Source organism: Arachis ipaensis, chromosome B2 (genome assembly GCF_059453495.1).
Source record: "Arachis ipaensis isolate K30076 ecotype BB chromosome B2, ASM5945349v1, whole genome shotgun sequence".
NCBI lineage: Eukaryota > Viridiplantae > Streptophyta > Magnoliopsida > Fabales > Fabaceae > Arachis > Arachis ipaensis.
Genome location: NC_142437.1, coordinates 52,130,656 through 52,148,488, shown reverse-complemented (window position 1 = coordinate 52,148,488; position 17,833 = coordinate 52,130,656). Strand labels below are relative to the sequence as shown.

The window sequence follows — 17,833 nt, the reverse complement described above, 5'->3', positions numbered from 1 at the left end:
GAGGCTCTCCAACACCAAACTTAGAGTTTGGATATGGGAGTTCAACACCAAACTTAGAGTTTGGTTGTGGCCTCCCAACACCAAACTTAGAGTTTGACTGTGGGGGCTTTGTTTGACTCTGCTTTGAGAGAAGCCTTTTATGCTTCCTCTCCATGGATGCAGAGAGAGATCCTTGAGTTGTAAACGCAAGGTTGTCCTCATTTATTTGAAGGATCAATTCTCCTCTGTCCACATCAATCACAGCTCTTGCTGTGGTTAGGAAGGGTCTTCCTAGGATGATGGATTCATCCTCATCCTTCCCAGTATCTAGGACTATGAAATCAGTAGGGATGTAAAGGCCTTCAACCTTTACTAACACGTCCTCTACTTGTCCATAAGCCTGTTTTCTCGAATTGTCTGCCATCTCTAATGAGATTTTAGCAACTTGCACCCCAAAGATTCCCAGCTTCTCTATTACAGAGAGGGGCATGAGGTTTATCCCTGAACCAAGGTCACACAGAGCCTTAAAGATCATGGTGCCTATGGTACAAGGTGTTAAGAACTTTCTAGGATCCTGTTTCTTCTGAGGCAATCTCAGTTGATCTAGATCACTTAGTTCATTGGTGAACAAGGGAGGTTCATCTCCCCAAGTCTCAATACCAAATAATTTGGCATTCAGCTTCATGATTGCACCAAGGAACTTGGCAGCTTGCTCTTCAGTAACATCCTCATTCTCTTCGGAAGAGGAATACTCATCAGAGCTCATGAATGGCATAAAGAGGTTCAATGGAATCTCTATGGTCTCTAGATGAGTCTCTGATTCCTTTGGTTCCTCAGAGGGAAGCTCCTTATTGATCACTGAATGTCCCAGGAGGTCTTCCTCCTTGGGATTCACGTCCTCTCCATCCCTTACAGGTTCGGCCATGGTGATCAATTCAATGGCCTTGCACTTTCCTTTTGGATTCTCTTCTGTATTGCTTGGGAGAGTACTAGGAGAGATTTCAGTGATCCTTTTACTCAGCTGGCCCACTTGTGCTTCCAAATTTCTAATGGACGACCTTGTTTCATTCATGAAACTTACAGTGGCCTTAGATAGATCAGAGACTAAATTTGCTAAGCTAGATGGATTCTGCTCAGAATTCTCTGTCTGTTGCTGAGTGGATGATGAAAAAGGTTTATTATTGTTAAACCTGTTTCTTCCACCATTATTAAAGCCTTGTTGAGGCCTTTGATCCTTCCATGAGAGATTTGAATAATTTCTCCATGATGGATTATAGGTGTTTCCATAAGGTTCACCTAAGTAATTCACCTCTGCTATTGCAGGGTTTTCAGGATCATAAGCTTCTTCTTCATAAGAAGCCTCTTGAGTACTGTTGGATGCAGCTTGCACTCCATTCAGATTCTGAGAAATCATATTGACTTGCTGAGTCAATATTTTGTTCTGAGCTAATATGGCATTCAGAGTATCAATTTCAAGAACTCCCTTCTTCATAGGCGTCCCATTACTCACAGGATTCCTCTCAGAAGTGTACATGAACTGGTTATTAGCAACCATGTCAATGAGTTCTTGAGCTTCTGCAGGCGTTTTCTTTAGGTGAATGGATCCACCTGCAGAAGTATCCAATGACATCTTTGATAGCTCAGATAAACCATCATAGAATATATCCAGGATGGTCCATTCTGAAAGCATGTCAGAAGGACACTTTTTGGTCAGCTGCTTGTATCTTTCCCAAGCTTCATAGAGGGATTCACCTTCCTTCTGTCTGAAGGTCTGAACATCCACTCTAAGCTTGCTTAGCTTTTGAGGAGGAAAGAACTTGGCTAAGAAAGCCGTGACCAGCTTATCCCAAGAGTTCAGGCTATCTCTGGGTTGAGAGTCCAACCACACTCTAGCTCTGTCTCTTATAGCAAAAGGGAAAAGCATGAGCCTGTAAACTTCAGGATCTACTCTATTAGTCTTAACAGTATCACAGATCTGCAAGAATTCAGTTAAGAACTAAAAAGGATCTTCAGATGGAAGTCCATGAAACTTGCAGTTCTGCTGCATCAGAGAAACTAGCTGAGGTTTCAGCTCAAAGTTGTTTGCTCCAATGGCAGGAATGGAGATGCTTCTTCCATGTAAATTGGAATTAGGTGCAGTACATTCTCCTTGCATTATTGTTGTTGGGTTCGGTTGCCATCTCCTTTACTTGTTCGAAATTTTCAATAAGGTTGTCTCTGGATTGTTGTAATTTAGCTTCTCTTAGTTTTCTCTTCAGAGTCCTTTCAGGTTCTGGATCAGCTTCAACAAGAATGCCTTTTTCTTTGTCCCTGCTCATAAGAAAGAGAAGAGAAAAAGAAAAGAAGAGGAATCCTCTATGTCACAGTAAAGAGGTTCCTTATTGTTAGTAGAAGAAGAAAAGGAATAGGGGTGAAGAAGAAAAGGAATAGAGGTGAAGAAGAATGAAGAATCCAAACACAAAGGTGATGATAGGAGCAGAGATGTGAGATGAAGAGATGTTAGTAGATAAATAAATAAATAGAAGGGGATGAGAGGAGGAGAGAATTTTCGAAAATAATTTTTGAAAAAGAGTTAGTGATTTTCGAAAATAGTTTTTGAAAAAGGTTAGTAGTTTTTCAAAAATTCAAATAAAACATAAAATAATTAGTCTAATTAAAAAGAAATTTTGAAAAAGAGGGAAGATTTTTTCTAAAATTAGAGAGAGAGAGTTAGTTAGGTAGTTTTGAAAAAGGTAAGAAACAAACAAAAAGTTAGTTAGTTAGTTGAAACAAATTTTGAAAAGATAAGAAGTTAGGAAGTTAGAAAAGATATTTTGCAATCACTTTTTTGAAAAAGGTAAGATACGAAGATATTTTTGAAAAGATATGATAGAAATTAGTTTTTGAAAAAGATTTAATTTTTAAAATCTCAATTAATGACTTGATTCACAAGAAATCACAAGATATGATTCTAGAACTTAAAGTTTGAATCTTTCTTAACAAGTAAGTAACAAACTTGAAATTTTTGAATCAAAACATTAATTGATGATGTTATTTTCGAAAATTATGAGATAAAATTAAAAAAGATTTTTGAAAAATATTTTTATAATTTCGAAAATAACTAAAAAAAATTGAAAAAAGATTTGATTTTTGAAAAAGATTTTGAAAAAGATAAGATTTTTTTTAAATTGAAAATTTGATTTGACTCATAAAAACAACTAGATTTTAAAAATTTTTGAAAAAGTCAAATCTAATTTTCGAAGCTTTAAGAGAGAAAAAGGGAAAGATATTTTTTTGATTTTTGAATTTTTATTATGAGAGAGAAAAACAAGAAAAATGATGCAATGCATGAAAGTTATGAATCAAAACAATGAATGCATGCAAGAATGCTATGAATGTCAAGATGAACACCAAGAACACTATGAAGATCATGATGAACATCAAGAACACATTTTTGAAAAATTTTTAATGCAAGGAAAACATGCAAGACACCAAAGTTAGAATTCTTTAATGCTTAGACTCTATGAATGCAAGAATGCATATGAAAAACAAGAAAAGACACAAAACATAAAAACATCAAGATCAAACAAGAAGACTTACTAAGAACAACTTGAAGATCATGAAGAACACTATGAATGCATGAATTTTTTGAAAAATGCAAGATGAATATGCAATTGACACCAAACTTTTAACATGACACATGACTCAAACAAGAAACATGAAATATTTTTTATTTTTATGATTTTCTAATTTTTTTTGTATTTTTATTTTTCGATTTTTTTTTTCGAAAATTATTGTGAAAAATAAAAATAAGGATTCCAAAATTTTTAATATGAATTCCAGGAATCTTATGCTTTTTAGTCTAAAGCTCCAATCAAAGGGTCAGGCATGGCTTAATAGCCAGCCAAGCTTTAGTAAAAATATGAGTGTAATTCATTCAATTTTAAGCCAAAACCTCAGTCCAAAAGAATTTAGACATGGCTCTACAGCCAGCCAGGCTTCAACATGCTTCATGAAACACTAGAATTCATTCTTAAAAATTCTGAAGAAAAATATATTTTCTTTTTGAAATCATTTTTTTATTTTAAATTTTTTTTTTCGAAAACAAAGGAGAAAATTTTTGAAAGATTTTTGAAATTTTTTTGAAAACTTTTTGAAAAGAAAACGAAAAGAAAGTTACCTAATCTGAGCAACAAGATGAACCGTCAGTTGTCCAAACTCGAACAATCCCCGGCAACGGCGCCAAAAACTTGGTATGCGAAATTGTTACTCAGGTTGTGAATTATTGTTCGAAATTGATTCCCTGGCAATGGCACCAAAAACGGATGCACAGAACCATGGTCTAAATATATCTTCACAACTTCGCATAACTGACCAGCAAGTGCACTGGGTCGTCCAAGTAATACCTTACGTGAGTAAGGGTCGAATCCCACGGAGATTGTTGGTATGAAGCAAGCTATGGTCACCTTGTAAATCTCAGTCAGGCAGATATAAAATAGTTATGTAGTTTTCGAAATTTAGTAATAAAAGAAGGATAGAAATACTTATGTAGATCATTGGTGAGAATTTCAGATAAGCGTATGGAGATGCATTCGTTCCTCTGAACCTCCGCTTTCCTGCTGTCTTCATCCAATCCGTCTTACTCCTTTCTATGGCTGGCTTTGTGTAAGGATGTCACCGGTGCCAATGGCTACTTTCAATCCTCTCGGGAAAATGGTCCAAATGCTCTGTCACAGCACGGCTAATCGTCTGGAGGCATCACCCTTGTCATTGGTTGCATCCTATTCCTCTCTGTGAAAATGGTCTGATGCGTTGTCACTGCATGGCTAATCATCTTGGAGGTTCTCGATCATACTGGAATAGAATTTACTATCCTTTTGCGTCTGTCACTACGCCCAGCACTCGCGAGTTTGGAGTTTGTCACAGTCATTCAATCCCAGAGTCCTACTCAGAATACCATGGACAAGGTTTAGACTTTCCGGACTCTCATGAATGCCGCCATCAATCTAGCTTATACCACGAAGATTCTGATTAAGAGATCTAAGAGATACTCATTCAATCTAATGTAGAATGGAAGTGGTTGTCAGGCATGCGTTCATAGGGAATGATGATGATTGTCACGTTCATCACATTCAGGTTGAAGTGCGAATGAATATCTTAGAATCGAAATAAGATGAATTGAATAGAAAACAGTAGTACTTTCCATTAATCTTTGAGGAACAGCAGAGCTCCACACCTTAATCTATGGAGTGCAGAAACTCTACCGTTGAAAATACATAAGTGATAATGGAGTTCATTGATCTCGGCCCCAGAGGGGAACCGGAGTAACCAAGACTACGAATACAATGATAAAAAGTTCTATTTATAATAAACTAGTCACTAGGGTTTACAGAAGTAAGTAATTGATGCATAAATCCACTTCCGGGGCCCACTTGGTGTGTGCTTGGGCTGAGCTTGAAGTCTACACGTGGAGAGATCATTCTTGGAGTTGAACGCCAGCTTTTGTGCCAGTTTGGGCGTTGAACTCCACTTTGCAACTTGTTTCTGGCGCTGGACGCCAGAATTAGGCAGAGAGCTGGCGTTGAACGCCAATTTGCGTCGTCTAAACTTGGGAAAAGTATAGACTATTATACATTGCTGGAAAGCCCTGGATGTCTACTTTCCAACGCAATTGGAAGCGCGCCATTTTGAGTTCTGTAGCTCTAGAAAATCCATTTTGAGTGCAGGGAGGTCAGAATCCAACAGCATCAGCAGTCCTTCTTCAACCTCTGAATCTGATTTTTGCTCAAGTCCCTCAATTTCAGCCAGAAAATACCTGAAATTACAGAAAAACACACAAACTCATAGTAAAGTCCAGAAATGTGAATTTAACATAAAAACTAATGAAAACATCCCTAAAAGTAACCAGATTCCACTAAAAATATACTAAAAACAATGCCAAAAAGTGTATAAATTATCCGCTCATCAATGCACAATCAAAATTCTGGGACAAATGAGGTTTATGGTGACACTTACAACCCCTCATGGAAGAACCACCCCAACCTCAGATGGGGAGACAATCACAATCAAACTCAACAACCATGGCAAAGGAACTCAAACTAAAACAGTTGGAAAAACACAAACCACAACAACTAGCAAAACAATAACCAAAACACATACAGAAAACCACAAAACACTTACCCCAACTCTAACCATCATCCATCCACTAACCAAGCCACCAATCAAAACACTTATCCTCAACCCTCAACACCCCACAACCAACCAATCTCACAAGACTCTCAGAGGATCACCAATTTGGAGATCTTAATGGAGAAAATGATGAAGCACCAAGAGATGACAACAAAGAACCAGAAGGCTTCCATGAAGAATATGGAAAGGCAGATTGGACAGCTTTCCAAGCAAATTACTATTGAGAGACGTTTGAGTTCACTCCCAAGTGACACCATTCCTAATCCAAAAGAGGAATGCAAAGCTATACAACTAATGAGTGGAAAGATCTTGGTGGAAAATGAAGAAGCAACTAAGAAGTCAAAAGAAAATGACAAGAAACAGGGTGAGAAAGAGGAAGCCAATGATGAGGATGTAACAGCAAGCAAGCAAACTTCAAAGCAGGCTCAAGAAAAGGAGGAACAGCCAAAAATTTTAAGAAAATGGAAGGAAGCAGTTGAAGAGCCAACTAAGAACCACAAGCAGGAAGTAAACTTCACACCTCCATTGCCATATCCCCAAAGGTTCAACAAGGAGACTAAGGATCAACACTTCCCAAAATTTCTTGAAATCTTCAAGAAATTGGAGATCAACATTCCCCTGGCTGAGGCACTTGAGCAAATGCCCCTATATGCCAAGTTTTTGAAGGAACTGATTAACAAGAAGAGAAGGTGGCAAGAAAAGGAGACTATTATGCTCACGAAAGAATGTAGCGCTGTGATCCAAAGGGGTATCCCACCAAAGCTCAAAGATCCAGGGAGTTTTGTGGTCTCATGCACCATAGGCAAGATGACATTGGAAAACGCCCTATGCGATTTAGGTGCCAGCATCAACTTGATGCCCCTTTCAATGATGAGAAAGCTTGCTATAGAAGAAATCAAACCTACCAGGATGTCACTAGTGATGGCCGATAGATCAATCAAGACACCCAATGAAATTGTGGAAAATTTACTAGTGAAGGTTGGAGAGTTTATCTTCCCTGCAGACTTTGTAATTTTGGCACAGAAGGGGAAGGAAACAACTCAATCATCTTGGGAAGACCATTTCTAGCTACAGCAAGAACCACTATTGATATGGAGAAGGGAGAAATGACCTTCAGGGTGCATAATGAGCAAATGGTAATCAATATCTTCAAATCAATGCAACATCCCTCTGAGAAAGAAAATTACATGAAGGTGGATGTGATAGAAAGCTTGGTAGAAGAAATGTTTGAGGACAACTATCAAGAGCACCAGGAAGAACAAGGAGAGGAAGTGGTAGAAATATCCATTGAAGACAAGGAGGAGGATAAGCCAAAACAGGAGTTGAAGCCTCTCCCTCCTTACCTCAAATACGTGTTTCTTGGGGAAGCAGGAGCCTTACCAGTAATCATAAACTCTTCCTTGAACATGGAAGAGTAAACAAAGTTGATTGAAGTATTAAAAGCTCACAAAACAGCCTTGAGTTGGACAATTGAGGACATCAAAGGCATCAGCCCTACCATCTGTATGCATAAAATTTTATTGGAGGAAGAACCAAAGCCTGTGGTTCAACCCCAAAGAAGACTCAACCCAACCATGAAAGAGGTGGTTCAAAAAGAAGTGATGAAGCTATGAAATACTAGGATAATCTTCCCAATCTCGGACAGCTCGTGGGTGAGTCCGGTTCAAGTTGTACCAAAAAAGGGAGGAATGACAGTCATCACCAATGAGAAGAATGAGCTGATCCCCACTAGGACAGTGACTGGGTGGAGAATGTGCATAGATTACAGGAGACTAAATGATGCTACAAGAAAAGATCACTTTCCTCTGCCCTTCATTGATCAAATGTTGGAAAGATTAGCAGGCCATGCTTATTACTGCTTCCTTGATGGGTACTTCGGGTACAATCAAATAGTGGTGGATCCCAAGGATCAAGAGAAGACTTCCTTCACATGCCCATTTGGAGTGTTTACCTACAGGAGGATGCCCTTTGGGCTATGCAATGCCCCAGCCACTTTTCAAAGGTGTATGCTTTCCATCTTTTCTGATATGGTGGAAAAATTTTTAGAAGTCTTCATGGATGATTTTTCTGTCTTTGGCAATTCATTTAACACTTGCTTGCATAATTTAACTCTTGTTTTGAAAAGATGCCAAGAAACTAATTTGGTATTGAATTGGGAGAAGTGCCATTTCATGGTTCCGGAAGGAATAGTTCTTGGGCAAAACGTGTCATGTAAGGGTATAGAAGTTGATAAAGCTAAAATAGAAGTCATTGAAAAACTCCCTATACCTGTTAATGTGAAAGCAGTAAGGAGTTTTCTTGGGCATGCTGGCTTTTACAGAAGGTTCATCAAAGACTTCTCAAAAATAGAAAAACCTTTGAGCAATTTACTAATGATCGATACCCCTTTCATCACAGAACCAATCATCACACCCTCTGATTGGAATTTACCTTTTGAACTTATGTGTGATGCAAGTAACCTTGCTATTGGTGCTGTGCTGGGGCAAAAGAAAGATAAATTACATCATGTCATATATTATGCCAGCAAGGTGTTGAATGAAACACAGAAAAATTATACCACCACTGAGAAAGAACTTTTAGCAATTGTATATGCATTTGATAAGTTTAGGCAATACTTGATTGGTTCAAAGGTTATAGTGTATACTGACCATGCTGCTCTCAAGTATTTAATGTCTAAATAGGATTCAAAGCCAAGGCTTATTAGGTGGGTGCTGCTGCTACAAGAATTTGATATTGAAGTGAGAGATAGAAAAGGAAGTGAAAATCAAGTAGCAGATCATTTATCAAGAGTGCCACAAGAAGCCAAGCAAGATAGACCACAGCAAGTAAATGAGAATTTCCCTAATGAGCACCTTTTCCAAGTTTAACAAATACCTTGGTTTGCTGACATAGCAAATTTCAAAGTAGGAAGAAAAATACCTCAAGAATTTTCCAAGCAACAAGTGAAGAAGCTACTCAATGAAGCAAGGAAGTTCTTATGGGACGAACCTTTTTTATTCAAGAGATGCTCTGATGGAATGATTAGGAGGTGTGTCCTTGAAAATGAAATGAAGGATATATTGTGGTATTGTCATGATTCAGCATACGGTGGACACTTTGGACCAGAGAGAACGGCTGCAAAGGTACTGCAGAGTGGCTTCTATTGGCCAACTATCTTCAAGGATGCCAGAGAGTTTGTTCACCAATGCAATGAATGCCAAAGAGCTGGAGGATTGACAAGAAGGATTGAGATACCTCAAAATTTCATCCTGGAAGTGGAGCTATTTGACTTATGGGGCATTGATTTCATGGGACCATTTCTTCCTTCCTACTCTTTCAGATACATCTTGGTGGCAGTGGAGTATGTCTCAAAGTGGGTGGAAGCCATAGCCACAACCACCTGTGATGCACAGATTGTCCTTCAATTCCTTAAGAAGCAGATTTTTACTAGATATGGAGTGCCCAAGAGTCTTATTAGCGATGGTGGTGGTTATTTCTGCAACAAACAGATGGAGAAACTCCTCCACAAATATGGAGTAATCCATAAAGTAGCCACACCATACCACCCTCAAACTAATGGCCAGGCTAAATTAGCAAATAGGGAGTTGAAGATCTTGGAGAAAACAGTGGGAAGAACAAGAAAAGATTGGGCTAGGAAGCTAGAAGATGCACTCTGGGCATACAGGACAGCTTTCAAAACTCCCATTGGAAAGTCTCCCTTTCAGCTATTGTATGAAAAATCATGCCATCTTCCTGTAGAGCTTGAACACAGAGCTTTTTGGGCTACTAAACTCCTCAACCTTGATTCTCAGGCAGCATGGGAGAAAAGGTTGCTACAATTAAATGAGTTGGATGAATTCAGGCTAGAAGCCTATGAAAATGCTAAGACATACAAGAAAAGAGCCAAAAGGTGGCATGACAGGAAGATTTTAAAGAAAGAGTTCAAATCAGGACAGCAAGTACTCCTGTACAATTCACGGCTCAAGATTTTTCCTGGCAAGCTCAAGTCCAAATGGACTGGCCCATATTTAGTGACAAAGGTTTTTCCTTATGAAAGTCTTGAGTTGCTAGATGAAGCTACACAAAGTCATTTCACAGCAAACGGGCACAGAGCAAAGCCTTACTTAGGAGGGCAATGGGACAAGGAAAAAGAGGTTCAGAACCTGAGCTAAGCAAGAATGAAGGATGTCAAGCTAATGACAATAAAGAAGCGCTTGTTGGGAGGCAACCCAACCTAAGTTAGTTTTCTTCTCATAACTATTTTAATAAAAAGGTTAAATAGCTTTATCTATATTGCAAGAAGCTAAGTTTGGTGTTGCACACCAAAACAATATAAGGGAGAATGAAGAATTCTAAGTTTGGTGCTCCACCAAAATCTCATCATAAAATGCATTCTCACTTTCTGCATAATGCTAGCTTCAAACATTTAGATAAACTAGTTAACTATTTTCTGTTTCATAGTTTTTAGTTTTATTACCTTTAGCTAGGAAAAAGGATTTCACAGATAGTTAAATTGTTGCATGAGAAACATTGGCAAGGAACTAAGTTTGGTGTTCACACAACAAAGTAAAGTTCAAAAGCCCACAAATAAGCTTTGCAGATTAACCAGATACCTAAAGAGCTTGAAAAGCAAGCAACATTTGAGGAGTATGCAGGAAAATAGCCAACAAATGAAAGAACATTTGCAGTATGATGTAGAAGGAGCATAACAGAAGGAAGAATGAAAAGCTGCAACCCAACAGGTTGTATCTATACTTGATCCTTGTTGTTATGAAATGCTTTAATTTAGGGATTCCTTCATGTCTGGCTAGAATGTTCATTTAGTTGCAAGTAGAAGTACATGCTAAAGAAAGCTATATGCATAATTTTGCTAGAATAAACTATCTGCATAATAATTGTCATCCTTCATTAGCTTGAGAATTTTGTTTTGTTCCCCTTTCTATTTGAATAAAAGAGAGATTTTTGATTTAGAAAAGTAATAGTTCAATGTGCAAAAGTTAGAATGAAAGTTAGTGGTGGTATGTGTTTGATTCAATTGTTAGCTCACAAAATAAATGCTGCATAATGACATGCTCTTTGAAGCCTAAACTAGTTTGCTGCTATGAAACCTTGAATTAATAAAAGTCCCTTGAAAATAAATCAAAACAGAAAGAAAAAGAAAGAGCAAAGCCAAGAAGTGGCAAAGAAATAAACAATAAGGCTAGATACCAATAGCTTGGACACTAGGACACATGCCTGTGGTGTTTTTGTACTAGGATATGCTTGGACAAGTAAGTTCTAAGGAGTATTTCAAAACTTGGCCACTTAGATCAACTGATTTGGGATTGCCAACTGAAAGTCCACAATAAAGAGCAACCTAGCTACAAAACACTTAGTTATCCAAAGAGATGCTGGGCATCAATGATCCTAGGAAGAAAAAGGTGAGCCATGTGTCTGTGGTGAAGGAATGTTGAGTGAAATTAAGCCAAAGGCCACTGCAACATTTGCCACCAAGCCTTTAATAAGAAATAAGCTCTCTAATGCAAAAAAAAGAAGAAAAAAGCTACCAAGGGAAGTAAGCCAAAAGTAAGGCATTGTAGCAGCAACCTTAGTGAATCTTTGAAGAAACATTGTCTGTTTAACAGCAAGTAATAAATGAGCTACTATTGATCTGCATGAAATCCCATGAACCAAGTTCAACTATCTGCCTAATAAGGACATGTATACTTTTCTATTTTCAGTCTATCTTCTCTTATGTCTAATGCTTGCTTAGGGACAAGCAAATTTTAAGTTTGGTGTTGTGATGACAAGTCATCTTAGCCTAGTTTTACTAGTCTTTTTCTTTGTTTTTATTAGGTTTTATGCACTTTCTTGCATTGTAAGTAAGTAATTTGGAGTGGAATTGCATATTTTGTTAAATCAATCAACCACCCTTTAATTGATACAAAATCATGAGGTTTAAGCTAAAATTTATTGATTTATGAATGAACTTTAAACCTTGTGAATTTGGTAATACTTTGATTGGTTGTTTTGATTTCTTGTAGGTGAAGAAAAGAAAAAAATAAGAAAAGCATGGCCTAAGGAGCGTGCCCAAGAGAAGAAAAAGCGTAGCAACATTGAGGAAGAAGGAGAGCTAAGTTGGGAGAGTGAACCGAGCTCCACAAAGAAAAAAAGGGAGAAAGCAAAGCACAAAGCTCAGTTCACTTAGTTAACTGAGCACCAAAGAAAGCAAGGCAAGGACATCAAGCTCAGTTCACTAAGTGAGCTTTATCGGGGGTTCTCCAAAATTAATTCAAAGCAAAAATCCAAGAAGTGAAGCTGCAAGGTATCAAACTCATGACCCAAGGAAAGCAAGGAACGCTCCTTGCAAGGAAAATAAGAGAAAATTGCCAAAAAGCCTTCCACAAGGTTCGAACACAAAACCTCACGCTACTAAGCTTGCAAGGAAAATAAGCCAAAGTGAGTTGGCTAGGATTCGAACCTGGGAACTCATGCAAGACAAGGGAGGAGCGCTACTCTTGGTGCAAAGAAAATGAGCCAAAATGGCTCTCCCAAGGTTCGAACCAAGGAGCTTCATGAAAGGCAAGGAAGGAGCGCTCCACTCTTCTAAGGAAATTTGCATCCATTTGCTTCCACCAAGAGTCGAACCTGGGAGCTTGAAGCCCAAAGCAAGGCGCCACAATGGGGAGCTCAGTTGGTTTTTCCAACTGAACGCTACTCTCCCCCCATCCCCCACACTTTGGCGCAACAAGAAGCACACCAAGGAGCTTGTCATGCGCACCTTGACATGGCCAGGGAGCTAGGATGCACGCTTGACACACCCAAGGCAAGACATAGAGCTCAGTTCAATTTTCCAACTGAGCTCTAGTGTAATGCAACACGAACAGGGGGCTGGCGCACCAAATTGGGCAACACAAGGCAACATTGGGTGCTCAGTTTGGTATTTGAACTGAGCCATCCCCTGGGAGGTGCACCATGGGCCAAAAATCCATTAAAAATCCAAATTAATTCATTTCTTCACCAAATTTTAGAGCCCACCCAAATTCTTAGATCTAAATTAGGAAGTGTATAAATAAGTGTTAGTTTGATTTAGAAAGAACTTTTGGCTTCTTTGAGAAATTTCATTTTTGTAATTTTGAGAGTTTTACTTTGAATTTGGATTTCTGAGAACTTGGAAGGAGAATTGATCTCTCTTCTTCTTGGTTCTTGCTTGAGCACTCTTTACTTCTTGTTTTGGATCTTGGGTGGAGAATTGAAGAAATTCTATTTCAATCTCACCTTGAGATCTCTTGTTTTATCTTTCTGCATAATTCTAAGAATCTTTGATTTACACTTCACATTCTGTTTACTGCTTTCTCTCTTCTACTTCTTCTGAAATTTACTTTTCCATTTCTTTTGCAATTATTCTTGTTGGATCAAGGAAGGATTTGAGATCTAGACTTGTTTTCTAGTCTCTTCCACCCCTGAGATCTTTAATTTCTCTTTTAATTTCTGCAATTGAGCTGCATTTACTTTCTGTTCTTAATTCTTCAATCATTTTCACTTTGCTGTTTAAGATCCACTTTACTTCAATTCACCTTTTACTCTTCTGTTTATTGCAATTTACTTCTGCTTGTTTAAACTTCTGCAATCCCAGTTCCTAATTCCTTTTATAATTCAAGCAATTTACCTTTCTTGCACTTTAAGATTCATTGATTTACATTTCTTGCAATATAAGTTTCTGCAATTTAATTTACTTGTTCTTTAAGATTCAGCACTTTTATTTTCTGTCCCCTTTAATTTACTGCAATTCTTCCCTCTCCCTTTACAATTCATGCAATTTAGCTTCTGTCAATTACAAATCACTCAAACCAATACTTGATTTGCTTGACTAAATTAACCACTAAACTGAAATTGCTCAATCCTTCAATTCCTGTGGGATCGACCTCACTCATGTGAGTTATTATTACTTGATGCAACCTGGTACACTTGCCGGTTAGTTTTGGGTGTTGGAATTCTTTTTCCAAATTATCCATCAGGGAGCGGAGCATTGCCTTGTCTTGGAGCTCTTTGTTGCGTGCCAAGGTTGGGTAGAAATCAGGATAGCGCTCCGCTCTTGTGGAGAGTGCAGCATCATGCTGCCTTGGTGTGTCTTGTGCGCTCCAATTCCTCCTGGCCGTGTCAAGTTGTGCGTGTCAAGCCTCCTTGGCCGTGTCAAACTTGTGCAAGGAATGAGGAGAGTAGCGCTCTGCTCTCCTTGGCAGCGTAGCACTCCTTTTGCTTGGGTGAGGTCCCAAGTTCGAAACTTGTTGGAGGCATGCGCTGGCTCTTTTTCTTTGTGAAGGAAGTGGCGCCTTACTCCTACTCTTCATGACTACCCTTGGTTCGAATCCTTGTGAATGCAATTTGGCCAAGTATGGCTCATTTTCCTTTGTGAGTAGCGCTCCCCCACTCCCCCTTGCTCATGAGTTTGAACCTTGTGGCAAGCACTAGCAAACTTCTTCCTTGAATTTATTTTTGAGTGAAGCCCGATAATGCTCTTGACAAGAGCGGAGCATCATTCTTCTCCCCTTTCTCTCTTGGTTCAAAATTGTGCTCCGCTCTCAAGGGGAGCGTAGCATCCAAGTCTTGCTTCCTTGGTTCATTGTTGTGCTCCCTTAGAGAGTGCTTCGCTCTTGGAGAGAGCGCTGTGCTTCCTCCTTCCATGTGCCATGCTTCCTTATTTCCTTTGCCACACTCTTCTCTTCCTTGGGCCACGCTTCTTAGGCCACGCTTTCTTGTTTTCTTCTTTTCTTCACCTACAAGTAATCAAAACAACCAATCAAAGTATCACCAAATTCACAAGGTTTATAAATCATTTAGATATCAATTAAATTTAGCTTAAACCTCATGATTTAGTATCAATTAAATGGTGGTTGATTAATTCAAAGAAATCATGCAATTCCATTCCAAATTAATTACTTACAATGCAAGAAAGTGCATAAAATCTAATAAAAACAAAGAAAAAGACTAGTAAAACTAGGCTAAGACGACTTATCATCACAAGAGAGGTGACTTTTTTTTGCTGCGCTTGTTCACAACTTAAGAATAAATTAATTTAAAAAATTTAAAATTTTCAATTTTTGTATATTTTGGATATTCTTGGAATTTTTTATTTTCTACTATTAGAAAAAAATATTTTTTTAGTTAAAAAATAAAAAAAAATAAATTTACAGACTTGTTGTTTACTAGATATTCCTGGAGTTTATTTTATGTTTGTAATTTAAATAAAAGAATTTATTCTTATAAATTAAAAATTCAAAAATAAAAAGTTTAGGTTGATAAAATTTTTAATTTTTTTAAAAATATTTTTTATTTTTTATTCATTGGATAATGTTATAGCTGGATAATTGACTTTTTTTTTGCTGCACTTGTTCTCAAATTAAGAATAAATTAATTTAAAAATTTAAAAATTTTCAATTTTTTTTATTTTTTGGATATTATTGGAATTGTTTATTTTTCAACTAAAAGAAAAATATTTATTTTTTTAGTTTAAAAATTAAAAAAATAGTAAATTTACAGATTTGTTGTTTACTAGATATTGTTGGATTTTATTTTATTTTTCTAATTTAAATAAAAAAATTTAATCTTATTATTTAAAAATTCCAAAATAAAATATTCAGGTTTTTATATTTTTTAATTCTTTTAAAAATATTTATTCAGTTTTTTATTCACTAGATAATGCTACACCTAGATAGTTGACTTTTTTTTGCTGCACTTGTTCTCAAATTAAGAATAAATTAATTTAAAAAATTTAAAACTTTTCAATTTTTTATTTTTTGGATATTTTTAGAATTTTTTATTTTTCTACTATTAGAAAAAAATTATTTTTTTAGTTTAAAAAGATAATATATTTACAAAACTTTTATTTACTAGATATTGCTAGACTTTATTTTATTTTTATATTTTAAATAAAATAATTTTATCATATAATTTAAAAATTCAAAAATAAAAAATTTAGTTTTTTAAAATTTTTTATTTTTTTAAAATATTTTTTTAATTCACCGGACAATGTTATACCCAGACAGATGACTTTTTTTTGCTGCACTTGTTCACAAATTAAGAATAAATGAATTTAAAAAATTTAAAATTTAAAATTTTTTATTTATTAGATATTCTTGGAGTTTTTTATTTTTCTACTATTAGAAAAATTTTATTTTTTAGTTTAAAAATTAAAAAAATAATAAATTTATTGATTTGTTATTTACTAGATATTGTTAGAATTTATTTTATTTTTCTAATTTAAATAAAATAATTTAATCATATAATTTAAATATTCAAAAATAAAAAATTTTAATTTTTGTAAAATATTTTTTTTATATTTTTATTCACCGTGTAATACTACACCCAGACAATTGAGTTTTATTTGTTGCACTTGTTCATAAATTAAGAATAAATTAATTTAAAAATTTAAAATATTTTAATTTATTATTTTTTGGATATTATTGGAATTTTTTATTTTTCTACTATTAGAAAAAAAATAATAAATTTACAGATTTGTTGTTTACTAGATATTGCTGGACTTTATTTTATTTTTCTAATTTAAATAAAAAAATTTAATCTTATAATTTAAAAATTCCAAAATAAAAAAATCAGGTTTTTTAATTTATTAAAAATATTTTTTTATTTTTTTATTCATCAGATAATGCTACACTCGGATAGTTCACTTTTTTTGTTGCAATTGTTCACAAATTAAGAATAAATGAATTTAAAAAATTTAAAATTTAAAATTTTTTATTTATTAGATATTCTTGGAGTTTTTTATTTTTCTACTATTAGAAAAATTTTATTTTTTAGTTTAAAAATTAAAAAAATAATAAATTTACTGATTTGTTATTTACTAGATATTGTTAGAATTTATTTTATTTTTCTAATTTAAATAAAATAATTTAATCATATAATTTAAATATTCAAAAATAAAAAATTTTAATTTTTGTAAAATATTTTTTTATATTTTTATTCACCGTATAATACTACACTACACCCAGACAGTTGAGTTTTATTTGTTGCACTTGTTCATAAATTAAGAATAAATTAATTTAAAAATTTAAAATATTTTAATTTATTATTTTTGGGATATTATTGGAATTTTTTATTTTTCTACTATTAGAAAAAAATAATAAATTTACAGATTTGTTATTTACTAGATACTGCTGGACTTTATTTTATTTTTATAATTTAAATAAAAAAATTTAATCTTATAATTTAAAAATTCCAAAATAAAAAAATCAGGTTTTTTAATTTTTTAAAAATATTTATTTATTTTTTTATTCACCAGATAACGCTACACCCGAATAGTTCACTTTTTTGCTGCACTTGTTCTCAAATTAAGAATAAATTAATTTAAAAAATTTAAAAATTTTCAATTTTTTATTTTTTGGATATTTTTAGAATTTTTTATTTTTCTACTATTAGAAAAAATTATTTTTTATTAAAAAAAATAATATATTTACAGAACTGTTGTTTACTAGATATTGCTAGACTTTATTTTATTTTTATAAGTTAAATAAAATAATTTAATCATATAATTTAAAAATTCAAAAATAAAAAATTTAGTTTTTTTAAATTTTTTATTTTTTTAAAATATTTTTTTAGTTCACCGGATAATGTTATACCCAGACAGTTGACTTTTTTTTGCTGCACTTGTTCACAAATTAAGAATAAATGAATTTAAAAAATTTAAAATTTAAAATTTTTTATGTAGTAGATA

General features: G+C 34.8%; 1 non-coding gene across 1 annotated transcript; it reads left to right on the top strand.

Moving 5' to 3' along the window:
- The first annotated feature begins 1,663 nt into the window (after positions 1 to 1,663).
- On the top strand, positions 1,664 to 1,771 carry LOC148573981 (small nucleolar RNA R71). The gene has a single exon (XR_015906376.1). It is a non-coding gene; the product is annotated as a small nucleolar RNA R71 (small nucleolar RNA).
- Positions 1,772 to 17,833: the final 16,062 nt, after the last annotated feature.